The 15,157-nt window shown below is 38.9% G+C and overlaps 1 non-coding gene across 1 annotated transcript; it reads right to left on the bottom strand.

Moving 5' to 3' along the window:
• Positions 1–12,698: 12,698 nt before the first annotated feature.
• Positions 12,699–12,804, bottom strand: LOC112535394. Its single transcript, XR_003079546.2, has one exon. It is a non-coding gene; the product is annotated as a small nucleolar RNA R71 (small nucleolar RNA).
• Between the last annotated feature and the right edge of the window lie 2,353 nt (positions 12,805–15,157).

Genomic DNA, 15,157 nt, shown 5'->3' on the forward strand with positions numbered 1-15,157 from the left:
TCCATTTTAGGTTAATATAACAAAGAACAAAGGAGTAACTCTAGGCTTTCGGTTTCAGGAATACGACCTTGATACTCGCCATTAGTGCTGAAGCGCATCGATAGGTACACTTTAGATTGTAGCTAACACGAGTAGCACCTCACACTCAGTTCAAAAGCATTGTTCGGGAGAAACCATGATCGGTGTAGTGAGAGAAGTTCTTACCAAAAGTGACCAAGCATCATCAAAAATAAAGGTACATCCTTAACTAACAACTGAGTGAGAGGCCTAGCAATCTTAGAAAAATCTCTAATAAATCTCCTATAAAACCCTGCATGGCCTAGAAAACTCCTAACAGTCTTAACAAAGAGAGAAAGAATTACCAAAAATAGAGAAGTCATCCATAAATACCTCCATAGACTCCTCAATCATGTCCTCGAAGATAGCCATCATGTACGCATTTGAAATGTAGCGGTGCAGTCTGAATGGCATCCGTTTATAAGCGAACGTCCCATAAGGGCAGGTGAAGGTAGTCTTCTCTTGGTCCTCAGGTGCAATAGGAATCTAGAAATAACCTGAAAAGCCATCAAGAAAACAATAAAACATGTGACCTACCAAACGTTCAATCATCTGATCAATAAAAGGAAGAGGGAAATGGTCCTTTTGAGTTGCATCATTAAGCCTACGGTAATCAATGCAAACTCGGAAGCCTGTTACCGTTCGAGTCGGGATCAACTCATCCTTCTCATTTCTTACCACTGTCATGCCTCCTTTCTTGGGTACAACCTGCACAGGACTCACCCACGGTATCGGAAATGGGATATATCAAACCTGCATCAAAAAGTTTAATTACCTCCTTCTTTACCACTTCTTTCATGTTTGGATTGAGTCATCTCTGAGGCTGAACAACCAGCCTGAAACTGTCCTCCAATGAAATCTTATGAGAGTAGAAACTTGGATTTATGCCCGGGATATCGGCTATCTTGAAAGCAAAGGCCTTCTTGTACTTCCTTAGAACTTCCAACAGCATGGCTTGTTCTTCATGAGTTAGATCGGCTCCTATGACTACTAGTAAGCGCTTCTCTTCATCCTGGAAGGCATAAATCAAGTGGCTCGGTAACTCCTTCAGTTCTAAGACTGGTGGGTCCTCGAATGAAGTCTTTACCTTCTGCACCCCATACCTGTCAAGAAAAAGATAGGGATCAGTTGACAAGCTCGGCTCAGAAGCCAATAAAACAGCGAGTTGCTCCAACACTTGCTCATTGGACAACTCCTCCTCATCCTCAGCTAATGCTACCTGCAAAGGGTCAGAACATAAAATTTCTTGCAAATGGGACTCAACCACATCATCAATCACATCAATAGAATATACAATATTATCATAGTCGAGTGACTGTCTCATGGAAGTGGCTAGGTCAAAGGTAATGGTCTCATCATCAACTCTAAGCTTAAGCTTTCCATCGCTAACATCGATATGACCCTCGATAGCTAGGAAACCTACCAGGATAAGAACGGTGCTGCCTCACCCTCCATATCCATCGCAGCCAAAATCCATAGGAAAGATAAATTTATCTACCTTTACAAGTACATCTTCAACAATGTGTCACAAATCTCCAAAAATGGCGTCATCGGTTGTTCCATTTATCTTGAATGTGTCACAAATCTCTAAAAAATTAGAGATATGTGCATTGGGATCCTCACTGGGCAATCCTCCAAACTGCATGCTTTGTTGGATCATCTGGATAACGTTGGCTTTTATTTCAAAATTGTTGGCCGCTACAGCAGGTCTGACTATACTAGTTTTCATCCCCTCCAAAGATGGTCGAGCAAACTCGTACATCGCCCTCTGATCGTCATCGGCCTAGGGGTTGAGGTTCTCCATCGCGTCAACTCCTTGAACACAGCGTAACCGTCCTCCTCCTCCGGCCGCACCAAGCGTCGTCTCGATAGTCGCGAGGCGCTCGGGTGGATAAGGGTGCTATGGGATCGGGGTTAGAGCTCCGGTCATATACTACTGGCCCGACAACCAGCAACCATCAATCAATCAAAAATAATAAAATAAATAAAAGAAAAAAAAACATAAAGAATAAATGAATAAACAAATAATGACTAAATTAACACAAAAACAATTCACTCTAGTTCACCGTTCTTTGGGTTCACAGCAGCGGTGCCAAAACTTGATGTGTGCACTTATGCAACCTACAACTTAAGGCGTTGAACCTATCGATGTGGTCTAGCACTAGTGAGTATCAAGGTCGTATCCCTGGAGATCAGGTAAACCTAAAGTTACTACTGTTCGTTATGTTATTTAATCTGAAATAAGGTGTGAGAAGTCTAAATTAATTAACTAATGCTTATGAATGCAAATAAAGGAACAACCGTGACAATCGAAGACAAAGAAGCAAACCCAAAGGGACCTAAGTGATGGAATTCTAAGGTTGATTTTATAAGCGCAATCTTCTTTGCGGTGCCTAAATCTGAATCGAACTCGCTCCTCTCGAGCTCATCGAGTTCCTAAATTTGCACTAACCTAATGGAATTTCTTCCTATCATATTATTACAAATTAGCAATAAGCGTGATTTAGAACTATTAAGAGTTGTTAATTCTTAATCCGGCGAGTAAATTAACCTTATCTCTAAGTGTTAACTACCAATTCTTACTATTTAATTTCCAGTTGTAAAAGCATTTCTCAATGTCAAGAAACAACCCAAAAGACAATTAATTTAACGTCTCAAATTAATTGAATCAAATTTTATTACTAAACGGTGAAGATTACAAAATGGCGGATAAAAATCTAATATTTAAACATAAACCATCAATAAAGATAAACCCAATGGGCGAGTCCTAGCTACTCATAATGAAAGAAATAAATACAAAAGGAAATAAATAATAGAAAAGAAAATGAAACATATAACGCTCTTCTATCAATCAGGTGGGAATGCCATGAAGTGCGAAACAGCCACCAGTATAGATCTCGGATGTCCATTGATCGTCAGAACTTCAATCTTTACTTGAATCCTCCAAATCAATCCTTTGAACTGACACTGGTGTCCCAAAATGTCAAGAATAGAGGTGCAAAAGTGAGGGTCGCGCGTGTATAGAAGTCTAGAAATCAGAAGCGGAACCCCGTCTCGTTTTGCATGCGCTTTATTATAGGCATGCTTCGTCGTGTAATGCCGTGCATATGCGGCACATTATGTAATTACCAACCTCCATGAAATGCAAAATTTCTGAAATTGTCCAGAGGAGGTCATGCAAAAGCCTCAAAACTGTGCGCTAACAAGGAATTGACTCCGATCAGCATCGAATACGCGTAAATCAATCAATCTCTATCGAGGAGTCCGAAAACCTGAAAAATTCATAAACATACCATAGTGCGATCAAACAGGAATAAATATGACCCAAATACGCGAATAAACGACTGATAAACAGTCAATAAATATGCATAGAATCATCTACATCACCAACAAACAGAGAGGATACTTGAAGATCAACAAGCCTCGATTAAGAATATAGAGCATCAAGTAGGCTTAATCTTCAAGTTACTAGTTGAAGAGCAATTGGGAACTCCATCAAGCGCTCTTGAATCCGAGGAACATGGCCAGATCACTTTGCATTCAGGTGAGAATTTTTCTGGGTTATCTATTATGTTTGATGATGATACTTCTATGCAGGACGATTTCTTGAACATGGAGATAGAACCAGAAAAGGAAGAGGCGAACATGATTCCTCTGAAAGACTATCAACAGGAATGTATAGTTGATGATGCCGAGTTATAATTACAGGAATTTTTTGTGGATTTTCCATAAGTCCCTTTGATGATGGAAGATGAACACGAGTTATCCAATGAAGAAGTCTTGGAGGACCTCGAGTTTCTTCTAGCAAGTGAACCAAGCCAAGGACTGGAGAAAACCATTGATGTTCCTGAAGAAACTGCGCAACCGTCGATCCTTCCAAATGGTAAAACTTCAGCTTTCAAATTGGAAGAGCCCCTAGAGCATCATGACTACGTGCAATTATACGAGGAGCGAGTTTTGCCCATCTTGGCGACTTGCTTGTGATCGGGAAGAAAGTGTGATTATCCCTCTAAGTGGATACTTGAAGACATTTGCTTGGAGAAAGGATGGTGGTCGTCGATCACGCCCGTTTGCTTTTCATCATGAGTCCAGCTAAGAAGACTCATCACATCAAAAAGAAGCGCTTTCGGGAGGCACCCCAATTTTTATCTTTAATATCTAATATTTTAACCTTTTGTTTTGAAACATTTTATTAGTTTTAGTTTTCATATTTTATTTAATTTTTGTTTCAGTTTCGATTTTAATTCTTTATTTTATTATTTGCAGCCACTCCTCTACCACAGACTAGCCAACGCCTTGATATCCCTGACGATGCACCTTTTTTCACTCCGGAGCCATAGTTAGGGCTTTCCTTTTTCATTTCTTATATTTTGTACACTGGAGACAGTGTGTCCTTCAAGTGTGGGGTGGGTGATATTTATCCCATCTTAGTTATTTGTTTATTCTTTGTGCAATTTTTTGTAAAATTTTGAAAATTTTTCACTTTGTTTCTATGCTCTTACTGTTGACTTGCTTTTGAAATCCTGTTTATGTCCATGTGATAGGGTAAAACCGATAGTGTTGAGTTTTGCTGAAGAATGTAAGATAATTAGTTTGAGTTTTGCACTAAGTTGCTTTGGTTTATTTAATTCTGTTTTGATGATTTTTGTTTGGAACCTACTCAAAAGCACACTTGTGAGAAATTGAGCCTAAATTGTAAGCATACACTTTATATGCTTGTATTTATTTCTTATTGAGAGTGCTAATTACTGTCTTTACTTTTAGAACTTGCTTGGTAATGCTTATGAGGGCCACAAGGAGAGTTTAACACTTTGGTATGATAGAGGCACTTAGGTTTTTCATTCTAGTCAAATAGCCTTCATTCGTTTATTGATTCTGTAGATAACCCCTTCTTTCACCATTTTTTTATCATATTCCATTACCACTTAGTTTTATTCTGCTTTGGGTTATGATTTTGCATATGAGTTGTTTTTGTTGGGAATTTTTGTCTTGGGAATAGTTTGGAATCTTGTAGCAGCTTTCTTCAATCCAAAAAAATTCACTCTATTATGTGAATGTTCTTCCCTTATGAAAAAAAAGAGAAAAAAAGAAGAAAAAAAATAATAAGAAGAATCGAGGGAAGGGTGATGAAAAGAAAGGAAGTAAGTGAGCTAATTGTTTAATTGTTTTTCGGAGTTTACATTTTGACTTGATTCCTATTTCCCACCTTAGACTACTATCCATTGTTTACCCCTTGTGATCAATGTGGCTTGTGTGCAGGTCATGTATTTCATTGCAGAACACCATAGGTTCAACTCTTACCAAATTTACCTACCCCTACCTAATCCCCATTACAACCCTTATAAAGACCTCTTGACATGGTTGTTGACTCTCCATAAGTGGTAGGAGTAGGATTTAAGAGCAAGCATATAGTAAGTAAGGTAGTATTTGATGCATTGAGCAATTTAACACTATCCTTTAAACACTTTGAGTGACTTAGAGTGAATCTTGTGAGGAGTTGGTTCTGAATAATTTTGTTGAGATAGTATTTTGTGAACCAATAGCATCTTGGTTGTGATACTTGAATTGATTACTTCATTTCTTTTTGTTTGACTTACGCTTATTAAGGATATGTGCAAGAACTCTCTAGCTTGTCTTTTAGTTTAAGTATTGTTCCTTAGTGGTTTATTTTCTTTATTTTACTTTTGATTGCTTGAGGACAAGCAATGAGCTAAATCCATCCCTTGGGTCCGCAAGGCCGATAGCTAAAGTGTCAGTATTTCGATCAAATGTTGTTGAGCTTCGATTCAATGTTATTGAGTGTCATTCTGATGCTGTTGGTCATCCACTTGCCCCTGCAAGCCCTTGTGGTCTCTCTGATGAAAACCCAAAAGGAGATTAGTTAGTGCATTTCATACATACGTACATACTACATTACATAAGTCATTTTCTTACCCATCAGTCCTCGTCGAGGATAAAGAATTGCCTCATTGCAGCATCGACCAACTGATGTACGTACTTGAACTGATCTCTCTGAACCTGTATATGCATAATATGTCACTAACTATTTAGGAAAAGAAGATGTGAAAACACCAAAGAGAAGAGTGACTTACATGAGTGCAAGTACTCGGAGTGAACTCTAAAGAGAGGCATTGCTCTATGGCAAGCCGGTGCTCAATCACATTGTATGGGCTCTAATACGAGATCATCAGATCTAGAAGGAATGAAACACTCCATGGAACCACATCATATGTGGGTGTAGGAGGTGCCTCGGACACAACACAACAGAGGAGCCTGTAATGTGGGAAACCCGGGAACGTCGGGCAAACCGCCCCTCAGTTGGCTCACGAGCAACAAGAGCTTGGTAGAGGAACTGTAAATAAAATAATTAGAAAAGTAGGGTACAAAAGGAGAATTCTAAGTAAATCTAGGAAAATACCTAAGCTACAGCATCATTGCCTAAGGGCATGACCCCCAACAGCTGAGGGATGAATGAAGTGTAGTCTACCAACCGAGATCTGATGGTGAGATCCTCAGACTCATCATATCCCATCAAGCACTTTACTAACTCCTCACTAGTAAGGTCCACCCTCTGAAATATAGAAAGATGAGAAGATAAAGGAACCCGTCGCCAGTTATGGCCTCTCTCCCGCCCATAGATTAACTCTCCTAAGTACCATACCTGATAGGTGGGTCTGGTCAACAAGATTCTCCTCTGATTGAGGTAAGCACGAATAGCATGTAGGGGTCCTATTGGCAATGCTCCCCCAGCCAGTCACCTCGAATCTACAAACTAGAAAATGTAAGAAAATATATAAATGAAGAATGAATATGACTAATAAATTGTATTTACCTTGTCCCAGGTCAAACTATTAATCCACATGCAGTGCACGTGAACCTAAGCCCACTCCAAGGTGAAGATCCTACTTGAGCTCCAACAACTCAAGTAAGAGAAAGCCCTTGAGGTGTAGATGGGCTATGAGCCCACCAGAAGGCCAATCCCTAGGGCCCAAACCTGCAAAACAAGAATTAGCGTTCACTGTATTTATAAAAGAAACTAAGGAAAAAGTAAGAACATAACTTACATGAACCGTGTGCCAAAAACTACAGATCCTCTTACTGCCTCGAACTGTAACGTCCATATGGTGATAGAAGTATACGAGAGCCGTAGATCCCCAGTTGTAGGAGGAGACCTGATCCAAATCTCGCAACAAGGCCAAATAATGGAAGTCTAGTAAGTTCCCCGAGTTAGTGAACAAAGTCATACCAAAGAGGTACACTAAGAAGGCTTAGACTATTTGATCAACATCCCAAGCATTCCTAAGAACAAAGCCCCAGTAATGGAGATGGATGCTCTGACAAGCAATACAACACGAGTTCTTGAATGTCAATAAGAACTCGAGCAGATCAGTGATAAAGCACTCCTGAACATCATAGCACTGATTGTGGATCGCATCGTCAAATGGAACGGGTGTGCCAAAAAATTTAATGCCTGTGATAATGGAAAAAGAAAGAGGAGAGAGTGTCAGCTCACCAACCGGAGTGTGGAAGGTGTGAGTAGTGTCCATCCACTTCTCAAGAAGGATGTAAACATAAGTGTGATCGACCCTTTCGGTGATAGATGGAGTGTGGCTACGAACCGAAGAAAGCCAATATCTCTGATCCTAGCCTGGACTGAGCTAGAGAGCTCGTCGAACCACTCGCGAGCACTAAGAAATTCTGGCAAACTAGAGAGACACAACATCATCTTAGAAAGCCAATTGCATAGGTATTAAACATCATGTACGTATAAAAAGACTCTAAATAGGTAAGTAGTCTATTAGTTATTGTTTTTTATTAAAAAGAAGCCCTAGAAACCTTCATTCGGCTTGTGCATTATGATCGATTTGGACTGTGCAAAGTTAATCGGCTCTACATAGAGTCGATTGGCACTCACACATCTATAGGCTGGGGCACACAGATTTTTAATAATTTTTTGCACATTTTGGATAAATAACATGTATATCAAGTCTATAAGTTGCAGGAAACAAAGTTTAAGCCAAGAAATTACCTCTTCGACAGTTAGAAATACGCAATGGGTGTTCAATTTTGCTAAAAGAGAGATATTCTCTTCCTTCACAAGCCCAAGGTCATTTTGGTAAGAAGTTGGAGCAAAAATCTCCTAACTTCAATGCGATTGGAGTACGTCCAGCAGACCTTTAGGAAGAGCTTGCCATTTCGGGACTAATTTCGTGAGATTTGATGGAAAATGAATAAGAAATCACAAAAAGAGTAAAGAAAGAGTTTGAGAGAAAAGTGAAGGAAAATAGATGTGATGAGTGAAGTGTGGATATGAGAATATATATGCCTTAGAGGGGAGCAAGAATGTCATTTAGGTCCCTGACTTGTCGAAATCACGTCTTAGTCTAAAAAGTTTATGCAAGTCCTCAAAAGACACATAAAAGCCCTGTTAGCATCCCGAGGAGTGAATTTCTAAGAAATTACAAGTTTGTTCGACCTATCAAAATTATGCTTTAGCCCCTGAATAGACCAAACGTTAGTATAGTTTCTAGAAAGCATCAAAATGAATCACATTGTACCCTAATTAGTGAATTGTCTCCTGAAATAGAAAATAGCCAAAGAAAAGTCTCTACAATCATGAAATCAAATGGGTGTGGCTCCTAACTCAGCGGGCGTGGTTCTTAATTCAATGGGCATGGTTCCTAGATCGATGGGCGTGGCTCCTAAATCAATGGGCATGGTTCCCAAATAGTAAGCGAAGTCCTCGATCTAAGCAGGGCAAGTCCTCAGCCCAAGTAGGCGAAGCCCTCAACTTAAGCAGGCGAAGCCCTCAACTTAAGTAGGCGAAGTCCTAAAAAATTCAAGCGGGCGTGGTGCCTACATCATCAACTATCAGTATTCGAGTTTACGAGATGTAGCTTCTACAGTTAATAAAGATATCCTTTTGTCGTATCCTTGATATTTATGATTTGTCTCAATTCATTTAAACGCATCATATTCTTATAACTTTCGACAAACTAGGGGCAGCTACCAGCACCCATTTTCCAAATCTAGATATCGAGAGAATTATGAAAACCCTGTGATAAAAATTACCGCCTTCTTGGGTCTTAGCAGACGAAGGACGGGTGAATCCCAGGTTAGGGCACCAATACACTTTTATAAATGACTGACATTCCTATGATTCCATAAAGAAGATTACGCCACAAATCTAGAGATGGATTCAAAAGCTAACTTCCTTATTTATGTATATTAGTCTTTAATTTTATTGTTTAACAAATTATTTTCTATAAACACAAGCAAATCATACATAGTCATACCAAATAAACAAACATAATTTACCTAGGTCTATCCACTTTATTCAAGCTCAACCCACATTAGAGTTATTAATCTAACTTACTAATTAATTATTTATATAGCCCACTTTGTCTAGCCTAATTATAGGTTGTGCTTTTGGTTTCCAACCTTTAGGACTAATGGACTACTTATTATGATGGAGCCCATTTTGTGTGAACCCATTTCTAATTTAGCCCAATTCTAGCTAAGACATGCCAAGGCCCACTAAGTCTACTTCAATTTTAGAGTTTAAGCCCAATTAATATGGATTAGCCTAATGTACTATAATTTTTATATTGGATCTGATTTTAACTTAAAGTCTATATGTTTATTTTTAAAGTAGGCAGTCATATTACAATTATTTGTTATACATCAAGCCATGAAATAAAAACAAATATAAAGGGCAGAAATATAAACATAACTATTACAACCCGACCTACAACTAAAATTGCAAAGGAAAAGCCCTAAAATCTAATACAGTACATAAAATCGATGAAAATACATCAAAACTCATAAAAAGCCAAATTGGGACAAAAGAAGGTGTAGACCATATTGACTCTGGGGTATCCAGGCTAATTTTTTTGACTTTCAGTGTATTCCTTGCATCCCTAGAAGCGATTTTAACATGCACAGAAGGTGAAAGACAATTAGAATATGAAAGGAACAAAATAAAAATGACATAGAAATAAAATAAATCAATCGATTGGATCAGAAACCCAAAGCTAAAAAAAGGGACAATAAACAAAGATAGCAGATTAATCAGATAATCCTAATAAAAAAATTTAATTACAAGATCATAATAAAAGTAGAAATCTAATCATATAATCATGTATATGTGTTTAATCAGATTCAAAACCCTAATATTGGCAATATTATCATATTCAAAACTCTAATATTCTTATTATCAAATTTCAAAACATGATAAATTAATAACATACATATTCATAAGAAACCCTAATATAATCATATTAATCATAAAAATTAGATAATAAAAGCAACCCTAATCATGTTTCTAAAAAACATAAAAAAAAATAAGAAAACCAATTAGGATGATGAATGCATGTTGGGGAAACCTTCAGGTTGTCACCGTAGTTGATGATCCTATGAGTCTTAGGTGATGAAAATGCAATTGAATCAAAGACCGGTTGGGAATCCAGTGCTGGATGTGATATTGATATGCATCATTTTATACATATTTACATGCCCAATTGTTTACATTTTTGTGCATAGTTATCTTGTTTTATGCTAGAATTACCTATGTTTTAGTTCCTTTCACGTTTCAGATCATTATCGAGGGACATTATTAGTAATCGAGGGAAATACGTGCAATTACAGACCAGGATCCATCAAATTGAGCAAGGACAAGCATTCCAAGGTTAAGCACATGTTGGACTCCGGCCGTGCTGAACCGTCAAATAGTTGCCCTTCAAGAGTGCCATTTTGGCACGATTTCCGAAACCACCACGACCTCCACCATGGCCCGTGGTGGCTCAGCACCTGCTAGGGCACGACTAGGAAGAAGTCGCGATTCAGGAATCTGAGAGGTCCGGCCTGACTGGACTCGCAGTTGATCGATACCGGGCTTGACCACGGCCATGCTAAAAGATTTACATAGGCAAAAATGATTTGCTGAATTAGGGTTCGATTTTCTAACTTGATTTCAAATATACAAGCTTAAGCCATCTTCTTCTAGACTTTAATACTTGACCTTAGAAGATCATTTCATCTATTGAGGGAAGGATTGCAATTGTTTTAACATCAAATTGCAGATCAAGACAAGATTTGGGAGCATTCAAGAGGCAAATTAGGGTTTATCATTCTGAATTGGGAATTTAGGATTTTTCATACAACTTGAAGAAGAATGGTTGTACATGCCTTGAATTTACTTTTCTGAATCTATTATTTACTTGGTGTTGCTTATTAGTATGAGTAACTGAATTTGTCAAACCCATTGGGTTTCCTATGTTGTTGGATTGGTTTTAATGCTTATGAGATTTTGATTATCACTACTTGTCTCTTCTTGCTTTCATTATTAATGAGAGATCACTTTATTCATGAGACATTGTGAGTTGTGGTATTTAGATTGCTTTATGTAATTGAGAAATTCATTTAATAATTGGAAATTTGAATAGCAAGAACTGGTTAATGGTCACTTAGAGATAAAGGTAATTGACTAGCCAGATTAAGAATTAACAAAGCTTAATAGAGGCGGGTTAAAGCTTAATGCTAATCGAATAATCGATCTTTAGGAAGAGATTCCAACTTTAGGTTATTAGGTTTAGGAATTCGGTTATCTCGAGAGGGAGACCGAATTCAATTAAGAATTCATCCACGGGTAATTGCAATTGGTAATCAATATAACCTCTATCTTCACTAAAATCCAACTAGCTTAGGTCTCCTAGGGTTTGCTTTTTCCTTCGATTGTTTTCCTAAATCCTTTCAGATTATTTGACACTTAGTTAAACGTTTGTTCATATTTAATCATAGCATAATAACTTCATCAATTTTGTTAACGTTAGATAATATAAGACGCTGCAGTAGTTCAAGGATCACCCTTTCCCGAGAATACGACCTTGATACTCACCATTTGTGCTAGTCTGCATCGATAGGTAGTGAGCCTTAGATTTTAGCTACACAAATAGCCTATGAAGTTTTTGGCGCCGTTATCGGTGAACTTTTTATGTGAATTTATGTTTCTTTGTTAATTAGCCATTTTTATTTTCTTTGTCCTTTCATTTTTTTATTCTTTAGCATTGTATTTATTCTTGTGTTCTTTGGTTGCTGTTATCCATTTCAGGTAGTTTATGACCAGAAGATCTAATCCTACTACTGTAGACCCTTTTGCTGAACCAGAGCCATCTTTCCATTTGTTGAGGAAGCGTATGCAAGAAGAAGAGGAGGCGCAGATAGAGTTTGAAGCCATTGTGAATATACCAGCAGGGATGGGAGACAACAATCGGGTTGCAGATGAAGCTAGAACTATGTACGAGTTTGCTAGACCTTCTCTTGAGGGGACACAGACGAGTATATTGCGACCACCTATGGCAACCAACAATTTTGAAATAAACCCAAACGTGATATATGGTGCAAAATAGTGTACAATTTGGGGGACTACCGAGCGAGGACCAAACACTCACATCGCCAATTTCTTGGAGATCTACGACACCTTCAAGATAAATGGGACAACTGATGATGTCATTCGGTTGAGGTACATTTCCTTTTTCTGAGGACCAGGTGAAAAGATGGTTCTTGATCGCTCTCGTACTATCACGACATGGAGATCATTGGTCGAGAAATTTCTCTGAAGTACTTTCCTCTGGTAAGGCCTAAAATTAAGGAATGACATTTCTTCTTTTGTGCAAATGGAAGACAATGCATGTATGATGCTTGGAAGAGGTATAAGGACTTGTTGAGATACTGTCCACACCACAGTCTACCAGTCTGGATGCAGGTTCATACATTTTATAGTGGTTTAGACCTTGCTACTAGACAAATGGTTGATGCGAGGAAAAGGCGCTAAGCGATAAGCGAGCTCGAAACAGCGAGGAGATGGCCATAAGCATTTATCAGTGGCAGTCTTCTAGGAGCCGACTAGTGAGGCAGGGAGTGGTCAATCAATTGGACTCCATAGCAACCTTGGCAGCTCAAATGGAGTTTTAACGAAGTTGACCGACAGGATGTCGGTTCATGCATCCTGAATAATTGCAAGTTTTATAGTGGCCCGCTCTACGGTGCAAACTATAATGCGGGAGGTATGTTTGCCAGTACTAATTCTTTATCTTCTATTGTTTCATCGACATTGAGCGAATTAGACTATATGGGTAATGCACCTAGGCAGCGAACAACCCATCTGACACATACAACCCATTTAATCATTCAAATTTCGGATGGAGAAACAATAGCCAGGTCCACCAGGCTTTCAAAGGCGCATCGGCCGACCACAGCAATGGTATACCATGGCTTCCTCCTGGCAGAAGAAATCTAACGGAGGCGATGATGAAAATTTGTCCATCGGTAGGAAGAGATTCCAGACGAGACAATGCTCTTAGAAATCAGCGAGCATCCATCCGAATTTAAAGAGTCAAATTGGGCGATTTCTAAGATGTTGTTTGAGAAGCGTGAGATCACTCCCTAGCAACAAAGTTAAACCCAGAGGGAGCATTGCAAGGCTATCACCTTCGCGATCGTTAAGCAATTATCTAGCTCTCTATCATTAGGCCGATGATGATGATGTTTCCATGCGGGATAAGCCGGCTAGGAAGGAACCGGAGCACGAGACAATGGAAGACAATATGGAAGGCGGTGAAGAGCCACAGAGAGTACTAGCCACAGGTCCCCCACTCGACTTAGCGGGAGAAGGTTGATAAGCGATTTAGTAAGTTTCTTGACTTGTTTAAACAACTACGTATTAACCTACCTTTTGTTGAAGCTATTCGCGATGTCAAGTATGCCAAGTTCTTAAAGGAAATCTTGAGTAATAAAAGGGAGCTAGAGGATTTGGGACTAGTGACTCTGAACAAGGAGTGTTCGGCTATTCTTCAGAACAAGCTGCCATTCAAAAGGAGAGATCCAGGGAGTTTTACTGTTCCTTGTATCACTAGCGATTTGCCTATTAGTGGTGCATTAGCTGATTTAGGAGCTAGTATAAATTTGATGCCACTAGTCTGTTTGATAAGTTAGGTTTGAGTGAACCTAAGCCCACTAGGATGAGCATTCAGTTAACTGATAGGACTGTTAAGATTCCTAGGGGTATTATTGAAGATGTGCTTGTTCAGGTAGACAAGTTTATTTTTCTTATGGATTTTATAGTTATGGGCATGGAAGGTGAGAGTATTATGCCTTTGATCCTAGGTAGACCCTTTCTTATAATATCTAGGGCTGTAATAGATTTTGTGATGGAAAGCTTCAACTTAGGGTAGATAATGAGACCATTACCTTCGACCTAGCTACTACTATAAGACACTCTTTAGAATATGATGATGTTGTGTTTTCTATTGATATTCTGGATGATTTGGTTGAGTCTCATTTACAAGAAATATTGCTTGATGATCCTTTGCAGGTAGCTTTGCAAGGAGAGGAGGAGGAGCTATCCAACGAGCAAGTGTTGGAGCAGCTCGCTAGTTTGTTAGCTACTCAGCCTAGCTGTTTTATTGATCCTTTTCTTTCTCTTGATAGGTCAGAAGTGCAGAAAGTGAAGTCTTCTTTCGAGGACCCCCCGGGCCTTAGAATAGAAGGAGTTACCTAAGCACTTGAGTTATGGATTCTTGGATGAGGAAGAAAAGGTACCGGTGATTATTGCAGCAGATTTGACACCTTAGGAGCGAGCAAAAACTCTAGATGCACTCAAGAGGTATAAGAAGGCCTTTGCCTACAAGACTGTTGATATTCCTGGGATCAATCCTAGTTTCTGTTCTTACAAGATTCTTATAGAGGATAGCTATAGACCAGTAATTCAGCCACAGAGGCGGTTTAACCCAAACATGAAGGAAGTAGTAAAAAAGGAGGTAATTAAGCTCCTTGATGCAGGATTGATTTATCCTATTTCTGATAGTTCTTGGGTGAGCCCTGTGCAGGTTGTGCCGAAGAAAGGAGGCATGACAATAATTTACAATGACCAGGATGAGCTGATACCTACACAGACGGTTACGGGATTTTGAGTTTGCATCAATTATAGGAGGCTTAATGATGCAACTCAGAAGGATCACTTCCCTCTTCCTTTCATTGATCAAATGTTAGAAAGATTGGCAGGACATATGTTTTACTATTTCCTTGATGGTTTTTAAGATAT

The sequence above is a fragment of the Ricinus communis genome, chromosome 10 (genome assembly GCF_019578655.1).
Source record: "Ricinus communis isolate WT05 ecotype wild-type chromosome 10, ASM1957865v1, whole genome shotgun sequence".
Lineage (NCBI taxonomy): Eukaryota > Viridiplantae > Streptophyta > Magnoliopsida > Malpighiales > Euphorbiaceae > Ricinus > Ricinus communis.